Below are 17,941 nucleotides of genomic sequence, written 5' to 3' on the forward strand. Positions count from 1 at the left end.
CGTTTTCAAGCTGGGGAACTAACAGTTTGTTCCCAAGACAAGCTTCATTGACCGTATCAAACAGAGTCAATTTTAGCACAACCCCTACTGAGGTGTTGATTGGCTGGGCCTCAGCTTTCAGTATTTTTCAGGAGGCCTAAACCCCGAGGAACCAGCCCAGTCTGGAGGAATAACGTAAGGATTACAGACCAATGCTGCACTCTGAGATGTATATGAGGACATGATGCAGAGTTTCCCAGAACCTGGGGGAGAGTTTGCTGTGCAGAAATGAATGCCACAAAGATAGATGATAGATAGATAGACAGATGATAGATAATATATGTGATCGACAGACAAGATAAATAGGTGAGTGATAGATAAATAAATGGTAAGTAGAATAGATGGATAGGTCAAAAGATAGGTAGATGATAGATGGTTGACAGATAAGTGATAGATAATTGATACATTAGCTATGGATAGATAGGTAGATAGATAACCAAGGTGAGAGTACGTAGCCTAAGATTTCTGGGGTCCCCTGGAGTGACCCAGTTTCTAAAACAAAAATGTCAGCACAGACTGCCATCATTTTTTCTGATCTGTTTTATCATCAAGTTTTACAAAGGTATGAAAATGAAGGGTTTTTTTTTTTATTTTGTCACATAATAGTTGCCTTTACTGAAAATATTTAGTGACATCAGATCAGGAAATTCCAGGTGTACACGTGGCCAGAAATCCACGCTGGGCTCCACCCAGGGACAGGCCTGACTTTCGCCATGGTAGAATGTGGTGGCATCTCTGGTGAAAGGAAATCAGAATGTCAATATATCTGAAAATACTTGGAATGTGATAGTGGAGGACACGTCCTTTCCCTGCCTCTCCCAGCCCTATCCCCCCTTGGACGTCAGAGGATAGACCATTTGTTGAAACTGAATCTATTTTACTAATGCTTCAAAATAATGACCCAAACTTCACCAAGACACCCTTTGCAGGGAAGAATGACTTGAACTCTTGAGGATGACTTAGTGAACCACCAGAGGCTCGGTGACACGCAGTCCCCTGCCTAGGACTCCAGGGATCGCATTAGAACAATCGACTCCCAAAAGAAGAGATGCCAATGTGAAACAAAGTGCTGTCATTTGGATAGCAATTTGCCTAGCAAAGTTTGCCTTCCCTTGTGACAATCACCCCTTTCTTCAGGGACAACCACGAGGTCAAAACAACTAAGCGATTCTTTACATGAATACATACATTGGTTGTCGTCTTTGATAAATGGACAACCACCCAAACCTAAGGCTTTCTCTGCTTCTGTCTTTCCTCCTGATCTCTGCTTGGATTAATTTCTCTCCCTCTGTTCTTTCATTCATCTCTCTCTCTCTCTCTCTCTCTCTCTTTTTGATATTCATTCCTACTTGAAAAGACATGGGACTTTGGATCAAGTGCCTGCCACAATGTTTGTAAAATCCTGTTCCCAAAAGTGACACTAATGGCCTGTGGAACCTCTCTGGCCCTAATTACTTGGCAGTAGAAATCTCTGTGGGCTGCTTCTCCTGCAATCAGTTCGTCCCGTAATTACCACAAGCCCGAGTGGCTGAAGCCACGTGCTGAGAAAAGCATGGCATTGGGTCCCTGACATGCCTGCCGCTGACTTTATGTGTGCACGGAAAGGTAACAGAAAGGTGAAATGTGGAGCAGGAAGGGCCCACAGATTCCACACATTTTGAAAACCAAAGTCAATTTATAGAAAAAGGGAATTCATTTCTGCAAAACCAATACTATGCTTTGTTTAGGCCAAATCATCCAGTCTTGGTTGGTTTTAAATCAACTTGCCCAGAGGGAGGTCATGACATCTCGGCTCTAGAACTCTGCCACACAGGGACAAGACATCAGAGGACGCCAATGGCCTGTGGGCACGACTTGGCCTTGTCCAGCGCATGCTGCCCCAGAGCTGAACGTTTAACAGAAAACACACCAAACTGAAAATGAGCCACAATGCTAGTTTGTAGAGGCCTCTATCGCTCCAAAAGTGTGGTGAAGAAGGCTCCGGAAGGGAGGAAAACCAGTCTTCTCTGTGGCTCTGTTCTAGTACATTGGGCTACTTTGGGCTAGAATTTTGCGAAATCTAATCACAGGCACTGGATGGTCATCCTATGTTTCTCTGGGTGAATTATGATTATTATTGAGCCGATCTCAGCCCTGTTTCTCATAGCTTCCAGAACTTGGAAGAGCACTTCCACTTTCGTAAGCTTTTAATTTGCCCTGTTTGAAAAGGTAGCACATCCTGCATGATAAAAGACATTCATTGCGGTATCCCCAGCACCTAGGACAGTGCCAGGCACAGCAGAGGCATTTGGTGCGTATCTATCACAAGGTGATTTAATGAAATAGAATAGAGCACGTTATGGGGTAATTTGTTAACAGGCCTTGGTTTCCTTACTAAATGTTCCGGTAGTCATTCCACCACCAAATCCATTAATTCCACAAATATTCATGGAGAACCAGCTTCACGCCAATTTGGGACTCTGGGGCCAGGGTGGTGAGCCAAGCAGGCAACCGGCCTTGTTAAAGTCACTGAGAACCGTGGTCTCCACCCTTGAGCTGCTTATAATAGGGTGAGGGAACAGAACAGATCAGAAGCAATTAGAAAACAATTAAGTGTTAAATTATATGCCTCTGACTAGCCCAGGGTATTCTCAGAGGGAGACGATGCTAACGCAGTCATTGCTGTTTTCATGGAGGAGGTGGATCTTTGGCGGGGCCTTGAAGAACGCTCTGGATTTGGGAAGCAGAGCACAGGGGCTGGAGTGGAACGAACCTATTAGGCGGCAGCTACCTGGGAGCCACCCAAGGAAAGCTGAAGCCTTGAACATCCAGTTATACACTGGACCAGAATCGCTCCCAATTAAACAGCCGGAAAATGCTCTAAAGACTTAGAGATGCTCTAAATGCTCTAAAGACTTGGAGATAATAGCCACCTGCTGCCTCAGAGGCTAATTTCTCTTCCTCTAAAAGGCCGGGACGTGACCCTAGGGTTATTTCCTTCAGGTCACTCTGCTGGGGGAGAAGCCGGAGGCCTCCGCCAACTGCTGGCCCAGGCTGATTGCACGACAATCTCCTGGGGACAATCTTTCCCGGCCCTGCCCACAGTCTCCACTTCAGCAGCTCTGGGATGGGATCCAGGAATCTGTATGTTTTTAAAGTCCCCCAGGTGATTCTATTCATCAGCTGGGTTTAGGAACTACTCCCTTAGATTTATTTCAAAGACATTCCCTTTCAGGATGAAAGGGAAGGCGTCTAATAACCAAGAAAATAGATATGACTTCTACCTGCGAATCCCTGTACAACGGGCCCCCTGGAGAAGTCCAAGGGGAAAGAAATCAATCCAACACATTCTACTTCCTTGACCCCCTAAATGAGTCAAAATGGTCAAAATTTGGCTAAAATGAATTAGATTTTGCTTTTACGGCAGAGGCCCAGCCTGATGAATGAAAATGAGAGATTTTCTTTTTATTTGAAATATTAAGAAGATGAAGCTGTGAGCAAACTGGAGCAAAGCCAGATTAAGGCCCTCACTTTTCTTATTTAGCTATGTCAGTTTGTGTCTCCAGTTCCAGAAAAATGTCCATCGGTGTGTAAGGTGTTCCAAGCGCAAAAAGCAGGAACAGCGCATCTCTCGGGCCACACACACTGCTGGGAGAATACTACCACATCCATCAGCATTAAGATTGTTGAACGGATGGGTCTTGTGTGCCATGTTCCATGTCTCCGTCTCTCCATTTTTTAGGAGGCAATGCCTATTAATGTTTCAAGATATGTTCCTCCTCTTGGACTCACCTGGCAAGTCCCCGGTTCTATCTTCTTTTATGTAGCTCATACACACTCAGCACTGGGGATGAGTTTGCATTTCTCTCTTTGTCTGGGTGTTCAATTCCTATGACTATCAACGGGAGTTATGCGCCCAAAATATACCCGCAAATTTTTTCTTGGCCAACATGCATATATGCACCACGCACACACACACACACACACACACACGGAGTTCCTCCTCTTCCCACCGTACTCTTGACCCTTGCTTAATCCAAGACACCAGCGTTCAATGTCTTTGTGACATTTTGAAAATCTGACTGAGGTTCCCTGAGGTCATCCGCCTACGTGGAAATTAACTAGCTTCTCCCATTCTGAAGCACTACTGCTTTCAGAGGGTCTTAATGGCTCAGAGGATGTACTTAGTCTCTGTAGACCTAACTGTATGACCTAGTTTATTATTCGTTCAGGATTAGTTCTGAACCGCTGGGAGCAAATCTCAATGTATTCATTATTTTCCGCTTAGAGCAGGCGATCGTGCGATGGCTTCCAGTTCCTGCCTGAAATGTGTCTCCGCATTGTTTTAACAGATAACCAGCCCAACAATTACCCCGGAGTTAGAGTAACGCTTAACAGAGGAGACGTTGCAAGTGCACACGTCAGAAAGCTCAGTCATAAATATTCCCATCATTATTGCTATGATGTCATGGCAATTTTAACATCTACTTTAATGATACATTAGGACTCAAGATTTACCTCCACAACAACTGATAAGTGCCAAAGGTAAGGCACGAACACCAGGGCTAATTATATCTACGGTCACGTTACATTCGTCACAATCCTACGGGGGAAAAAGCATCACACTCGTCATTAAGCTGAGAAGCTAGACTCCGTTTCCCTCGTATATGTGCCTTAGAAGGTTCAGAGCATTCTTTTCTGTTAGGATTCTTCTCTGTGACATCAAATATGTACTTTTTTTCCAGAGCTGCCATTATTCTGATGAGTTGGCACAGACATCAAAGGCCCTTTCTGGAGGCAACTTGGTGGCTTTATTCACTCAACGGGCATGTATAGAGCAGGCACGTCGTGCCCAGCACCTTGCAAGCGGCTGAGCATACGCTGGTTAAAAACAGACATAGTTCCTAGTCTCATGAAGGCCCGGGCTAGCAAGGGAGACTCAAGTAATGACAGATCGACGTATATCCAGAGGCCGCGCTGAGTGTTAGCACAGACGAGCGGCTCTCTGAGACACGTGACAAGACACCTGGCCCGGGCTGGAGGTCACAGAGGGTGTGAGTGAGAAAGGGGTGTGCCTGAGCTCAGACACGAGGGATGGGCAGGATCAGGAAGGCCACAGGGGCGGCATGTGCAAAGAACGGGCGGAAGACACGGCCCTGTGATGCGATGTGCAAAGAAGACAGGTGTGGTCTGAACAGGAGCTTCCAGGACAGGTGCAGGTAGGACCTGGTGTGATGGAGCCTTGGGAGCCCCTTTCGAGAACGCTGTCTTTAGACAGCTGTCTTTAGAACGCTGTCTTTGCACTGGGGAGTGCAACTGCGACCTATCGAAAGTTTCGAAGAAAGAACGACGCAATCAGACGTTCACCCAGGAGAAATGTTCAGGTAGCAACCTGGGAACACAATGAAGGAGGTGCAAAAGCAGAGGTAGACACGGAGACCAGTCAGGAAGCCAGCTGGGCCGTGAGTAGCTGGCATCAGACTAGGAAAGTGGGTGGAGGGCAGCTGGAAAAAAAGGGACCGATGCAAGAGTTAAATAGGAGGTAGGAGAGGCAGGCATTGGGAATGATTGGATTTCTGGGTAGGAGGGTGGGCATCAATAAAAACTTCTAGACTTTTGACTTGCATAATGTGACGGACGTGGTGTCCTTGGCTAGAAGTGGACCAGACTTGCTGGATGAGGTGGCCGTGAAGCATGTGAATGGTGATGCTGAGCAGCCATTTGGAGATCTGTGGATGAGAGATGTGAACCAGAAGACGTTGGGAATTCATCATTGTCTAGCTGGTCATTGACGTCACGGGCATAAACGAGTAAGACAAAAGAGAGAATAGGTCCACGGCCATACGACCCTGATGGGGCGCCTGGGTGGCTCAGTTGGTTAAGCATCCAACTCTTGGTTTCGGCTCAGGTCATGATCTCAAGGTTTGTGGGTTCAAGGCCTGCGCTGGCCCCGGGTCGGGCCTTGAGTTGGGCCCCGGAGTAAGGCTCTGCACTGACAGCTCAGGCCTGCGTGGGATTCTCTCTCCCTCTCTTTCTGCCCCTCCCCCATTTGCTCTCTCTCTCTCTCTCTCTCTCTCATGCTCAAAATAAATAAACACTAAAAAAAAAAAAAAAGAGAGAGAGAGAGAATAGAAGGAAACTCGGGTTTCTGGAAAATAATTCTGCCATGTAGAAATGGTATGAGTCACGGAACTTGAAATCAACGTTCCTAAATTTAATATGCACACCGGTTCATTGTTCTATGCAATCCATCTATGATTTTAACAGCTAAATTAAAGGGTCATTGCTATTTCTTCGTAAGAGAAGCCTTCAGAAGTAGGCTTAATTATGGCGAACCACTAATAACACAGGATTCCAATTTTTTTTAAAGTCATTTATCACAAAGTTTCGGTCAAATGTGCTTACTTGTGCCTTGGTCCGTTCCGAGAGATCAGGCTGACTCAGCGAAGCAGGAGGCCGGCTCAGTGTCTGTCGTGATTAAGATGGAATGGGCCCCAGAGTTTTATTTTCGTGGCTCTCTTCTACAAAATCAAAGAAGCGCGCTCCAGTCTCTCTGCACATTTATCTTGCTCACTAATTTTATTAACCTCTATCAGGCAGATCCAGGATACATATGATCTTGGGGCAAAGATCTTTATTTTTATTTAGCAGCCCCCTGAGAACATGTTGACGGAGGTACAGTATAATTACCAGTCCTTTAACTCACCAGCCAACTTTTTGTCCTCGTAAACAAATGCAAATTCGGGTTCTTGAACACTCTTGAAAAGTAGGCCTTCTTTCCTCTCTCTTCCCAGATAGAGTTTTCTATAATCAAACCGCTGTTTAGCCTGCATTTTTTTATGTTGCTTTTCACTGGGAGGCCAGCATTCCCAATTTCCCAGTGGACCCAGTCACTCCCACATTTTGGCCCATCGTGGCTCACGCCAGGCTGGGAGATAAAAAGATGTGAAGAGATAGGTATTTCTTCCTAAGTCAGAATGTCTCAGCGGGCAGCACCACGCCCCAGAAAGTGGTAGAATGTAAGATATGTACCATCATACCATGGATGTGAATTTTCAGAACCTGGTGGCCCAGAAGCTGCTGCCAGACTTCAGAGGAAGCCATCTGCAACTCTGATAACTATATTCACACGGACTACAATTCACAGCCTTCGGCAAACCTTTCCACTTCTTCAATGCCTTGTTTCCTCTCTTGCCTCCGGATGTGTTATCTGCTCCTGTCCAGGATCTTCTTTTCCCCAGTCCTGCCTCTTGGTGGAACTCAATCTTATACCTCCAGCCTCGGCTTAGCTCTCCCTTCTGGGAATCCCCTGGTCCCCTCTCATCCTTTAAAGCTCCTGTCACATTGTTTCCATGGTACCCTCCACTCCCCTCATCCTAACTGACACTCCCTTGTGAATGTGTTCTTACTTAAGTGTATCCCCTCTCCACCAAAAGGACTGGGTCAGTCCCCACAGGACCATCCTCGTCACTGTTGTGGGCCTCTTGCCTGGAGCCATTTGGTAAATACATGAATGAACAAATTCATTGTCAACCGTCCCTGCCGGGGCTATGCCCTCACCCTCAGATTCTATGTGGGAGAGGAGAATCCAACCAAAAACAAAACAAAGAAACACAAAGAGCTATTTATTGAGTACAAATCCTATACCTCATGTAACCTATTTCTCTCCTCCTCTTACCAAAGGGCAGAGAGGACTGAGTCTGCAACCCTCCAGAGGAGCACTTTGGTCTCTGTGTGAATGGTTTACATGGGTAGAGGTGGGAAATGCCCCATGAGGTTCAGGTGAGGAGCTGTCCCATGAGCATGAAGGGCTCTGGGTATATGGCCTCAAAGGGAACCAACCAGGCCGGGCCATGTAAGGTGAGAGTGATTCTGTCTCTGAGAAGTGGTCCCTCTCTGAATTAAGCAATCTCAATTCAAGTACAATTTCAAGTACATACCTCATGGGTCACTCAGCCTTTGCAGAGGGCATCTAGACAGTCAAGGCACCTAGGCAACCGCATTGGCATTACCAATAGATCCTGGGGTCTCCTTCCCTTCTCTTAGGCTTTGTACCTAGAAGACCCTGTGTCCAATGGCTCCCTTCCAGACATCAAAGAAAGACCATAGCATCATGAGCAAATACCTTCTTAACCAAGGAATACTGAGGCCAGTGCAGAGCCACAGCCCTATCCCCACACCAGTGATCAAGAACCTATGGTCCTATTCCAGACATAGCCTTTTAGCTCATACAAGGCAATAGTTGGGGCAGTTGGGGGTGGGGTAGGGCTGGAGACTCTCTAGAGCAAACATCACGGAGTGGTCCTTGATAAAACCAAACTTTCCGGCACATCTGCTCCAGGAGTGCGATGTGACCATAGTTATAGGGAAGAAGACCATGGATTGGCTATGCGATGGCCCCACAGGACTGGGGGGCTGCATTCCGGGGAAACCAAAGTCTACATGCTACATTCTACACACCAGGCCCTCCAGGTGCCAGAAGCACGGCTCAGCATGGCTCAGAGCTGGATAGATGCTCTTTCTGTTTGTCTAGTTTGGGTTTCCCCAGAAACAAAGCCTACATCAGAGACTCGGGTCCAGTTCACTTATTTGGAAAGTGATCCCAGGAAGAAGGAAGGAGGGAGACAGGAAGGAAGGCAAAGCCACTAAAGCTGAGTTACTGAGCAGGTTACCGCTGTGACAGGGGGCTCAATCCTACTGGAGTCTCCTGAGGAATGATGTAGAAGGGTCTCGCAATTGTGCCTTCACATGCAGGGCTCCTGTTCCCATTGGCTGAGGCACGCCCCAGGGCACGTCAACTATTTCACGCTTCTTTTTTTTTTTTTAATTTTTTAAAAATGTTTATTTATTTTTGACAGAGAGAGAGAAAGAGAGAGACAGAAAGACAGAGAGCACCAGTGGGGGAGGGGCAGAGAGACAGGCAGACACAGAATCTGAAGCAGGCTCCAGGCTCCGAGCTGCCAGCACAGAGCCCGACGCGGGGCTCGAACCCACAAACTGCGAGATCATGACCTGAGCTGAAGTCGGACGCTCAACCGACTGAGTCACCCAGGCACCCGGCTATCTCACACTTCTAACCTGCACTGGAAAAATACTTGGCAAATTCCCATAGCCTCCAGGAAGCTGGCAGGTAGACAGCCACTGGGGGAAGAGGCAGGATATTGAGTCTCACCCAAGGGTCCTTTGCGGCTACGCATACAATCAGGGCCATAATCAACTCCTTTCTTGTTGTGTGCAGGACATTTCAGCCCTCTTGAGCCTCAGTTCCCCCCATCTATAAAGTCAGGGTGAGAACAATACCTAACTCCTGGGGCTGTTTCCAGGATAAAACAAAATATAAGGAAACACATAACATGCCCTAACACACGTTACAAAGAAACTTCAAGGTGGGACATCAGATTCTTGTTTCCAGTAAAATGTGAAATAGTATAACCAAATAGAGGGGGAGTTGGCAGTATTGAGCAAAATCACACATGTACTTGCCTTTGGAAGCAGTGATTCCGCTTTTAGGAATTCATTCCAAAGATAAGCTAGCAAAAATATTTCTAAAAAATATGAAGAGACGAATGCACGTTAACTATTTTTAAATACGTGAATTTTTAAAAAGCAAAACCAAGTTGAAGTAAACTTCACTCCACACCTTCTTGGTGGCATAACCACACAAAGAGGAACTATACCAGCAAATTTTCCAACACCATTATTTTATTGTAGATGTCTAATGAGGTATACCCTAAGGACAAGGGCTGGAAAAGAAAAAAAAAAAAACAAAACCTAAACTGTTTTCAATAACACTGTTATTCTGAGATGATACGTGCGTATGGTGGGATAAAGCAATTTCAGCATGGAAGAAAGAAAAGACATCTACAAAGCCAATAAGATTAAGTAAAAACCTCACAGTTCTAAAATGATCGTATCTGCATAAACTCATGATATATTTTATCTTTTTTTTAAAGTTTATTTATTTTTGAGAGAGAGACAGAGACAGAGTGCAAGCTGGGGAGGGGCAGAGAGAGAGGGAGACACAGAATCTGAAGCAGGCTCCAGGCTCTGAGCTGTCAGCACAGAGCCCGACACGGGGCTCGAACCCACAAACTGTGAGATCATGACCTGAGCCGAAGTCGGACACTTCACCGAAGGAGCCACCCAGGCGCCCCATGATATATTTTATCTTAAACAAATAAAATGTATGATTCCTGATTCTTCCCACTGAAAAGGTAGGAAGGCATACATTTAAAAAAAATTTTTTTTAATATTTATTTATTTTTAAGAGAGAGAGAGAGAGAGAGAGAGAGACAGAGTGTGAGCAGGGGAGGGGCAGAGAGAGCCAGAGACCCAGAACTGGATGCAGGCTCCAGGCTCTGACCTATCAGCACAGAGCCTGATGCGGGGCTTGAACTCACAAACCATGAGATCATGACTTGAGCCGAAGTCAGACACTCAACCAACTGAGCCACCCAGGCGCCCCAGAGAGGCATATCTTGATGGCTTCTAAACACTTGGGCTCCTTGGAGAAATGGCTGATAACAGGTCAGAGGAAGAATCAGGACCATCCTGTCAGCTAAGGAAATAAAGAAACTATCAGAGAAACTATCACGTCAGATGTCAATTGAAAAGGCCCCCATTGCTAAGGGGATGCTTTGAGCACCATTACGGATATGACATGCCATAGGCTGAAATATACAAAATGTTTTTTCATGATAATACTTAAGGAAAAACTCATTGGTAAATGTTGGAGGTGTTAGGGAACCACTCCGTTTATCCTTCCTTTGCTAAATGCTCCGTATGTCTGAGTAGCCAACGAATTGATAAGAGGAGTTTTTCTACATAAAAGTGTGTCAGCTAATAAATGAAGAAGGAATGGAAGAGCATGACCATTCTTCAATTCCTAAAAAAATGAATGGATGAATGAAAAACTGGAATGTGAACTGAATCACATGATATCATTTACATTAGCACCAAGAAAATGTAACAGGTGCAAGTCTAACATAATACGCACAGGAACCATATGAGGACAGCTACAAAACTCAGATGAAAGAAATCAAAGAACATCTGAATAAATGAGAGATATTTCATGTTCACAGGTAAGAAGAATCAATATTATTACGGGGCGCCTGGGTGGCTCAGTCGGCTAAGCGTCTGACTTCAGCTCAGGTCATGATTTCATGGTTCGTGAGTTCGAGCCCCGCGTCAGGCTCTGTGCTGACAGCTCAGAGCCTGGCGCCTGTTTTGGAGTCTGTGTCTCCCTCTCTCTCTGCCCCTCCCCTGCTCACTCTCTCTCTCTCTCAAAAATAAATAAATGTTAAAAAAAATTTTAAAAATATATTATTATGAAGTCACTTCTTCCCAACCTGATCCATAGATTCAATGCAATCCCAATCAAAATTCCAGCAAGTTATGTTGTGGATATGAAAACACGGATCCTAAAGTTTTTATGGAAAGGCGGAAGGCCCCGGATAGCTAACAAAGTGCTGAAGAAGAACACAGTGGGAGGAGTCATGCTACCTGACTTCAAGACGTACTAGAAAGCCATGCTAATCAACATGGTGTGGTATTGGTGAGAAAGTAGACAAAGAGATCAATAAAACAGGATACAGTGTCCAGAAACCGACCCACATAAATACAGTGAGTTGATCTTTGACAAAGAAGCAAAACAACTCCGCGAGGAAAGGAATCTTTTCCACAAATCACACTGAAACACCTGGACGTCCACATGCAAAAAAGAATGAACCCGGAACTTACACCTTTCCTAGAAACAAGCTCAAAATGGATTCCAGGCCTAAATGTAAAATGCGGAATTATAAAACTCCTAGAAGACAACAAAGGAGAAAATGTAAATCACCTTGGGTTTGGTGATGAGTTTTTAGATACAACATGAAAAGCATGATCCATGGGGGAAAAAATCAAGAAGCAGGGCTTTATTATATTAAAAACTTCTGCTCTGCAAAAGACATTGTTAAAACATAAGCCACAGACTGGGAGGAAATATTTGCAAAACATGTAATTGACAAAGGACTTGTATCTAAAATATTTAAAGAACCATTACAACTCAAGAATAAGAAAAAGAAAAGAATAAGAAAACAAACAACCCACTTTAAAAATGGGCAAAAGGTCTGAACAGACACCTCACCAAAGAAGAGATAAGGTGGCAAACAAGGATATGAAATGCTACTTCCCCTAATGTCATTAGAGAATCACAAACTACAACAATGGTGAGATTTTACTATGCACCTATTAGAATGGCTCAAATCAAACAACCTGACAAGATCAAAAGCTGGCCAGGATATAGGACCACAGCAACTCTCTTTCATTGCTGGTGGGAATGCATAAATGATGCAACCACTTGGAAATACAGCTTGTCAGTTTCTTGAAAACTAAAATATTCTCACCACATGATCCAATGATAGTGCTCCTTGGTTTTTACCCAAGTAAGTTGAAAACTTATGTCCACACAAAAACTTGCCCACAAATATTTATAGCAATTTCCTTCATGATTGCCCCAAACTGGAAGGTTCAGTAGTTGAAATGGTAAACAAAGTTCGGTACATCCATACAACAGAATATTATTCAGCAATAAAAAGAATGAGCTAAGAAGCCACAGAAAGAGATGGAAAAAAAATCCGCATGTTGCTAAGTGAAAGAAGCTAGTCTGAAAAGGTTGCACACGGTATGGCTCGAACTATATGACATTCCAGAAAAGGCAAAACTGTGGAGACAGTAAAAAGATCAGTGGTTGCCAAGGGTTTAGAGGTGTGGGGTGGTTAGACAGGTGGAGCACAGAGAATTTTTAAGGCAGTGACATTATTCTGCACAATCCTGTAATGGTGGGTCCATGGCCTTATACATTTGTCAAAGCCATAGAATTGTACAAAACAAAGAGTGAGCCTTAATGTAAACTGTGGACAAAATAAGCCTGTATCAATATTGATTCATCAGTTGTAACAAACGTACCACACTAAAGCAACATGTTAATCTAGGGGAAACTGTGGGGAGCAGTGAGGGGGTATCTGGGAAACTGTCTGTACTAATGCTCAGTTTTTCTGTAAATTTAAAACTGTTTTTAAAAAATAGCCTATTTTTAAAAAAATAAGAATTGATCTAGGCAATAATTGTCAACAGCTGCCAACCACACACAAAAAAGAAATAACCACACGTTACGTTACGTACCTCCTGATGGAAGAACACAAGACCAAAAACAAAAGAAAACTCGAATCTCATCAAGCTCTTACCTCTAACTTCCAAATGGCAGAAAATACCGCTGTACCCTAGGAAATACGGAGAACAATGCATTATGTCCGACAACACAGGGGTGCAATCAGAAATACAGACTATAGGAAACCCTGCAGAACAAAACACAATTTCTTTAGCAAATCATTTGTAAAGAAAAATAACAGAGAGATGGAAGGAACTCACAGATGAAGAGACTTAGGAACAGATCGTGCAATTGCCATTTAAGGATCTCCTCTAGATCCCAGCCCAAATAAACGGTGGGGAAGAAAACACAAAACCTGTAATAATAAACTTTCATGAGGGGCGACTGGGTGGCTCAATCGGTTGTGTCCAACTTTGGTTCAGGTCATGATCTCGTGGTTTGTGAGCTCGAGCCTCCCGTCGGGCTCTGTGCTGACAGCTTGGAGCCTGGAGCCTGCTTCGGATTCTGTGCCTCCCTCACTCTCTGCCCCTCCCCTGTTCATGTTCTGTCTCTGTCTCTTAAAAATAAATAAACATTAAAAAAAATTTTTTAAATAAAAATAAAAATAAACATTCATGAAACAGCTGGAAAAATCTAATACTAACTCGATATTTTCTGATATTAAGGAATTATCGTTGATATTTTCAGATGTGATGATGACACTGTGGTTTTATGCTTAAAATTAGAGTCTTCTTTTATTTTTATTTATTTATTTTTAATTTTTTTTTAACGTTTATTTATTTTTGAGACAGAGAGAGACAGAGCATGAACAGGGGAGGGGGAGAGAGAGAGGGAGACACAGAATGGGAAGCAGGCTCCAGGCTCTGAGCCATCAGCCCAGAGCCCGACTCGGGGCTCGAACTCACAGACCGCGAGATCGTGACCTGAGCTAAAGTCGGACGCTTAACCGACTGAGCCACCCAGGCGCCCCTAGAGTCCTCTTTTAGAGATAAATACTGAAATACGGATACGGATGAAATAATTTGGTGATTAGAGTTTGCTTCCAAGACTGCAGCAGGGAGGAAGAAGGGATGAGAGAACAGCTAAACTGAGGTCGACCATGAGTTGGTTTTTTTGTTGAAAATGGGTGCACAATGGCTATAGGGAATCCTTATATCATTTCAGGGGTCAGAATAACAACTATTTTTTGCTCTGCTGATGAGCTGAGAATGACCTTTACATTTTTAAATGTTAGGGAAAAGTTAAAAGAAGAGTATTGCACAACATGTGAAAATTATGTGAAACTCAAATGTTAGCGTCCACAAATAAAGTTCTATTAGAACACAGCGTCACCATTTACGCACTGTCCTTGGCTGCCTTTGTGCTGCAGCAGCCGACTTGAGCAGTTGAGGCAAAGAAAAATATGGCTGTCCGTCCAAAGAATTCCCCACTTTGGCCATTTGGCAAAACACACCCCATGCCTCATCTACCCTCCTGGATGCCTTCTGCTCTGCAACTCAGAAGGTGTCTATGACATTGTGAAATGATTGTTTTTCACCGAATTAATCTTGACCTTACGTCCAGTGTCGACACTGCAACATTAGCACATATAGGGCTTGGCAGCCCCGTCTGGATTCTCATATTGAATTCTCTACCCCGAGCCGTTCTTTGATTCTCTGCACCCAGGCTGATATTCAAGCAAAATGAAACTGTATATTAAAGCTACGTACGTTTTACGTGACCCATGGCAGCTGTCTACTTGGAGATTTGTGGGACTGTCGTGAAAGCCTGCCAATTTAGACCCATTACTTGTGATTCTGAATTCTTCCACTGCAGGTGCTCGTGCGGCTCTGGGTTCTCTGCTGTGCATTTCTGCTGAAGTCAGGCAAATGACCCGCTGGGAAGGAGCGCCTTGGATCCCAGCCTCCGCTCTGTGGCAGCCAGCTCTCTACGAATCCTGTCGTGTCGGTTTTCATGACAAATCCAGTCCTTCTGGATGGGTCTCTGGGGAGTTAATTGGGCGGGGAAGAAACATGCGGTGCCCCCTCGGAGAAGAGCCGCAGGATGGAGCCCTCTGCACCTGCCCGCTGGCCGGCGCTGGCCCCGTCTCGGCCCGCCTGTCAGAAGGGATGTGGCTCTCGCGGCAGCTGATGGGTTGGAGTGTCGTGCGAGCGCTCCTAAGGGCAGAGCGTGGCTGCTGCCAGCTGGTGTCGGAGAGCATGTCAGGGCAGGCCTCGGTCATGCCCTGGTGTGGCCTCCGTCACCCCCTGGCGGGGCCTGCCCACCTGGCCCCACGCCCGGGGCGGGAGGCGTCAGGCCCGCTCTGCAGTGCGGCCAGGGAATTGTTGCGTTCTTGTCCTCCCGGGTTCCTCCCCACTGATGCTGGCTTCAAGCCCGCGCTCTGGGGGGACAGTGCCGGCGTGTGCGTGCACGCGTGTGCCTCTCCCGACCCCCAAAGCACGGGGTGTGGAGGTTTCCGGCAGCAGCTGGCTGACTCGGCTCCTGGGGGAGCGCCGATGGAAAGCTCCAGCAGCCGTGACCGGTCCGGTTACCCAACAAGCCCGGCTCCTGCCTTTGGTGTGTCGGGAAGCCACATAGTCTGCGTCTGGTGCCAGCCCCCCTCAGCTGGGAATTAGAGGAGATGGAGAAAATGAAGCTCCGTGGGGATTCGCCCAGCCTGGAGCGGATGAACACCCACTCAGGGCAAAACCGGAAAGGGGCCGTCTGTAAGATTTCCATAACGTTTGGATGAAGATGAAGGTGGGCCCGTTGAAACAAAAAGGCCAGGATGACACTGAAAGGAGAGTAAAAGCCCAAATTCTCACCGTTGCCCAGGCCCTGCTTCGTCCAGCCTTTCGCTCTTCCTGCCTCATTTCATGCCACTTTCCCTCGCTCCCACCTTGTCTCATACTGGTCGGTTCAGCTACTCAGACATATACAGCCTTACGGCCTCGGGGCCTTTGCACAAGCAGCCCCTTCTGCCCGGAATGCCTCATGCCCTCCTTCTGCATCCTCTTTCTCCTAGTCCTGACCTCCACCCCGCCTCTGCTCGTAGCCCACCCCTTTCCTTCCGTGAGGCCCTGGGGGAGAGTTCCCCCTGCCTCCTCCTTATAATCTCCATCAGTTATTCTGTCTCAGATTTTTTTTTTTTTTTTTTTTTGGACTTCGTCATAGCCCTTGATACAACTTAGCTGTTTTATTTCTTGTTTTACCTACTTAGGTTTTTTTTTTTTTTTTTAAATATTTATTTTTGAGAGAGACAGAGACAGAGTGCGAGCGGGGGAGGGGCAGAGAGAGAGGGAGACACAGAATCCGAAGCAGGCTCCAGGCTCTGAGCCATCAGCACAGAGCCCGATGCGGGGCTCAAACCCACGAGCTGTGAGATCATGACCTGAGCTGAAGTCGGACGCTTCACCAAAGGAGCCACCCAGGCGGCCCATGATATATTTTATCTTAAACAAATAAAATGTATGATTCCTGATTCTGCCCACTGAAAAGGTAGGAAGGCATACATTTAAAAAATTTTTTTTAAATATTTATTTATTTTTGAGAGAGAGAGAGAGAGAGAGACAGAGTGTGAGCAGGGGAGGGGCAGAGAGAGCCAGAGACACAGAACTGGATGCAGGCTCCAGGCTCTTAAGTAGCAACAGGTAGCTGTTCTCTGTTTTATTCATTCATTCATTCATTCATTCATTTTTGAGAGATAGCATGTACAAGAGCAGGGGAGGGACAGAGGGAGAGGGAGAGAGAATCCTAAGCAGGCTCCGTGCCCAGCACAGTGTCTGACGTGGGGCTCGATCTCACAACCATGAGACCATGACCTGAGCCGAAATCAAGAGTCGGATGCTTACGGACTGAGCCACCCAGGCACCCCTGCCCTCTGCTTTAAGATATAAGCTGCATGACTCTTCAGGTATGGTGAGGCCAGCAGATCACCAGGTAACTGCATTGTAAACAGAGTCTGTGACCTTCAGTTCCCAAGAGGAGGGCCACCCGGGGAAGCATCAGGGTCAGGCAGGTGGCAGAGACAGGGGACTGCGGGTAAGAGCCTTTATTGTGGTTTTTCCCACAGGAAGGAATGGACAAGGCAGGGGAAGCAGGCTTAGGATTGGCTACTCGGAATAAACTTCGGAGGGCTCTGGGGCAAAGCTGTCCTTAGTTGTCTGGTATGCCCATTTGCCATTTAGAGGGTACCTTCCCCAGTTTGTTTCTTTTGCAGTTTAAAGACTTCTCTCGTGTATTTTGTAATAGCCGTTTTCAAGCACACACAAAACAAACGAGGGTATAATATCCCCCAGCCCCAGCTATCACCTCACCTCAGTACTTATCAACCCACGGCCAGTCTTGTTGTAACTATACCACGACCCCCTTCCCCCTTTTCCGCAACTAATTTGCAGCAAATCCTTGACAACAGAGGGTCTTTATAAATCGGATCAAGTCACTTCCTAGTTTAAAAATCTCCCGCAACTTCCCAAGGCTTTGACAGTGAAAGCCTACACTGAGCGTGACACTCGGAGCCCTGCTAACCACTCTGGGGGCGTTTCCTCATTCGGCTCAAGCTACCGCGGTGCTTCTGTTCTCTGGACTCACTGAACCTGTCCCAACTCCATGCCTCCACCCTTGCCGTCCTGCCCTACGTCTACTCAGCTGGCTCTACCCTGGCATTCACATCTCAACTCAGATGCCCCACCCCTCTGAAAGGTCTTCCCAGGGGACCCATCCTGGTAGCCCCTTACCTCTAACGACACACTCTCCACTAGAAGACTCTGAAATCAGTTCACTCATTTCAAAAGT

This window comes from Panthera onca, chromosome A1, assembly GCF_046562875.1.
Source record: "Panthera onca isolate mPanOnc1 chromosome A1, mPanOnc1 haplotype 2, whole genome shotgun sequence".
Lineage (NCBI taxonomy): Eukaryota > Metazoa > Chordata > Mammalia > Carnivora > Felidae > Panthera > Panthera onca.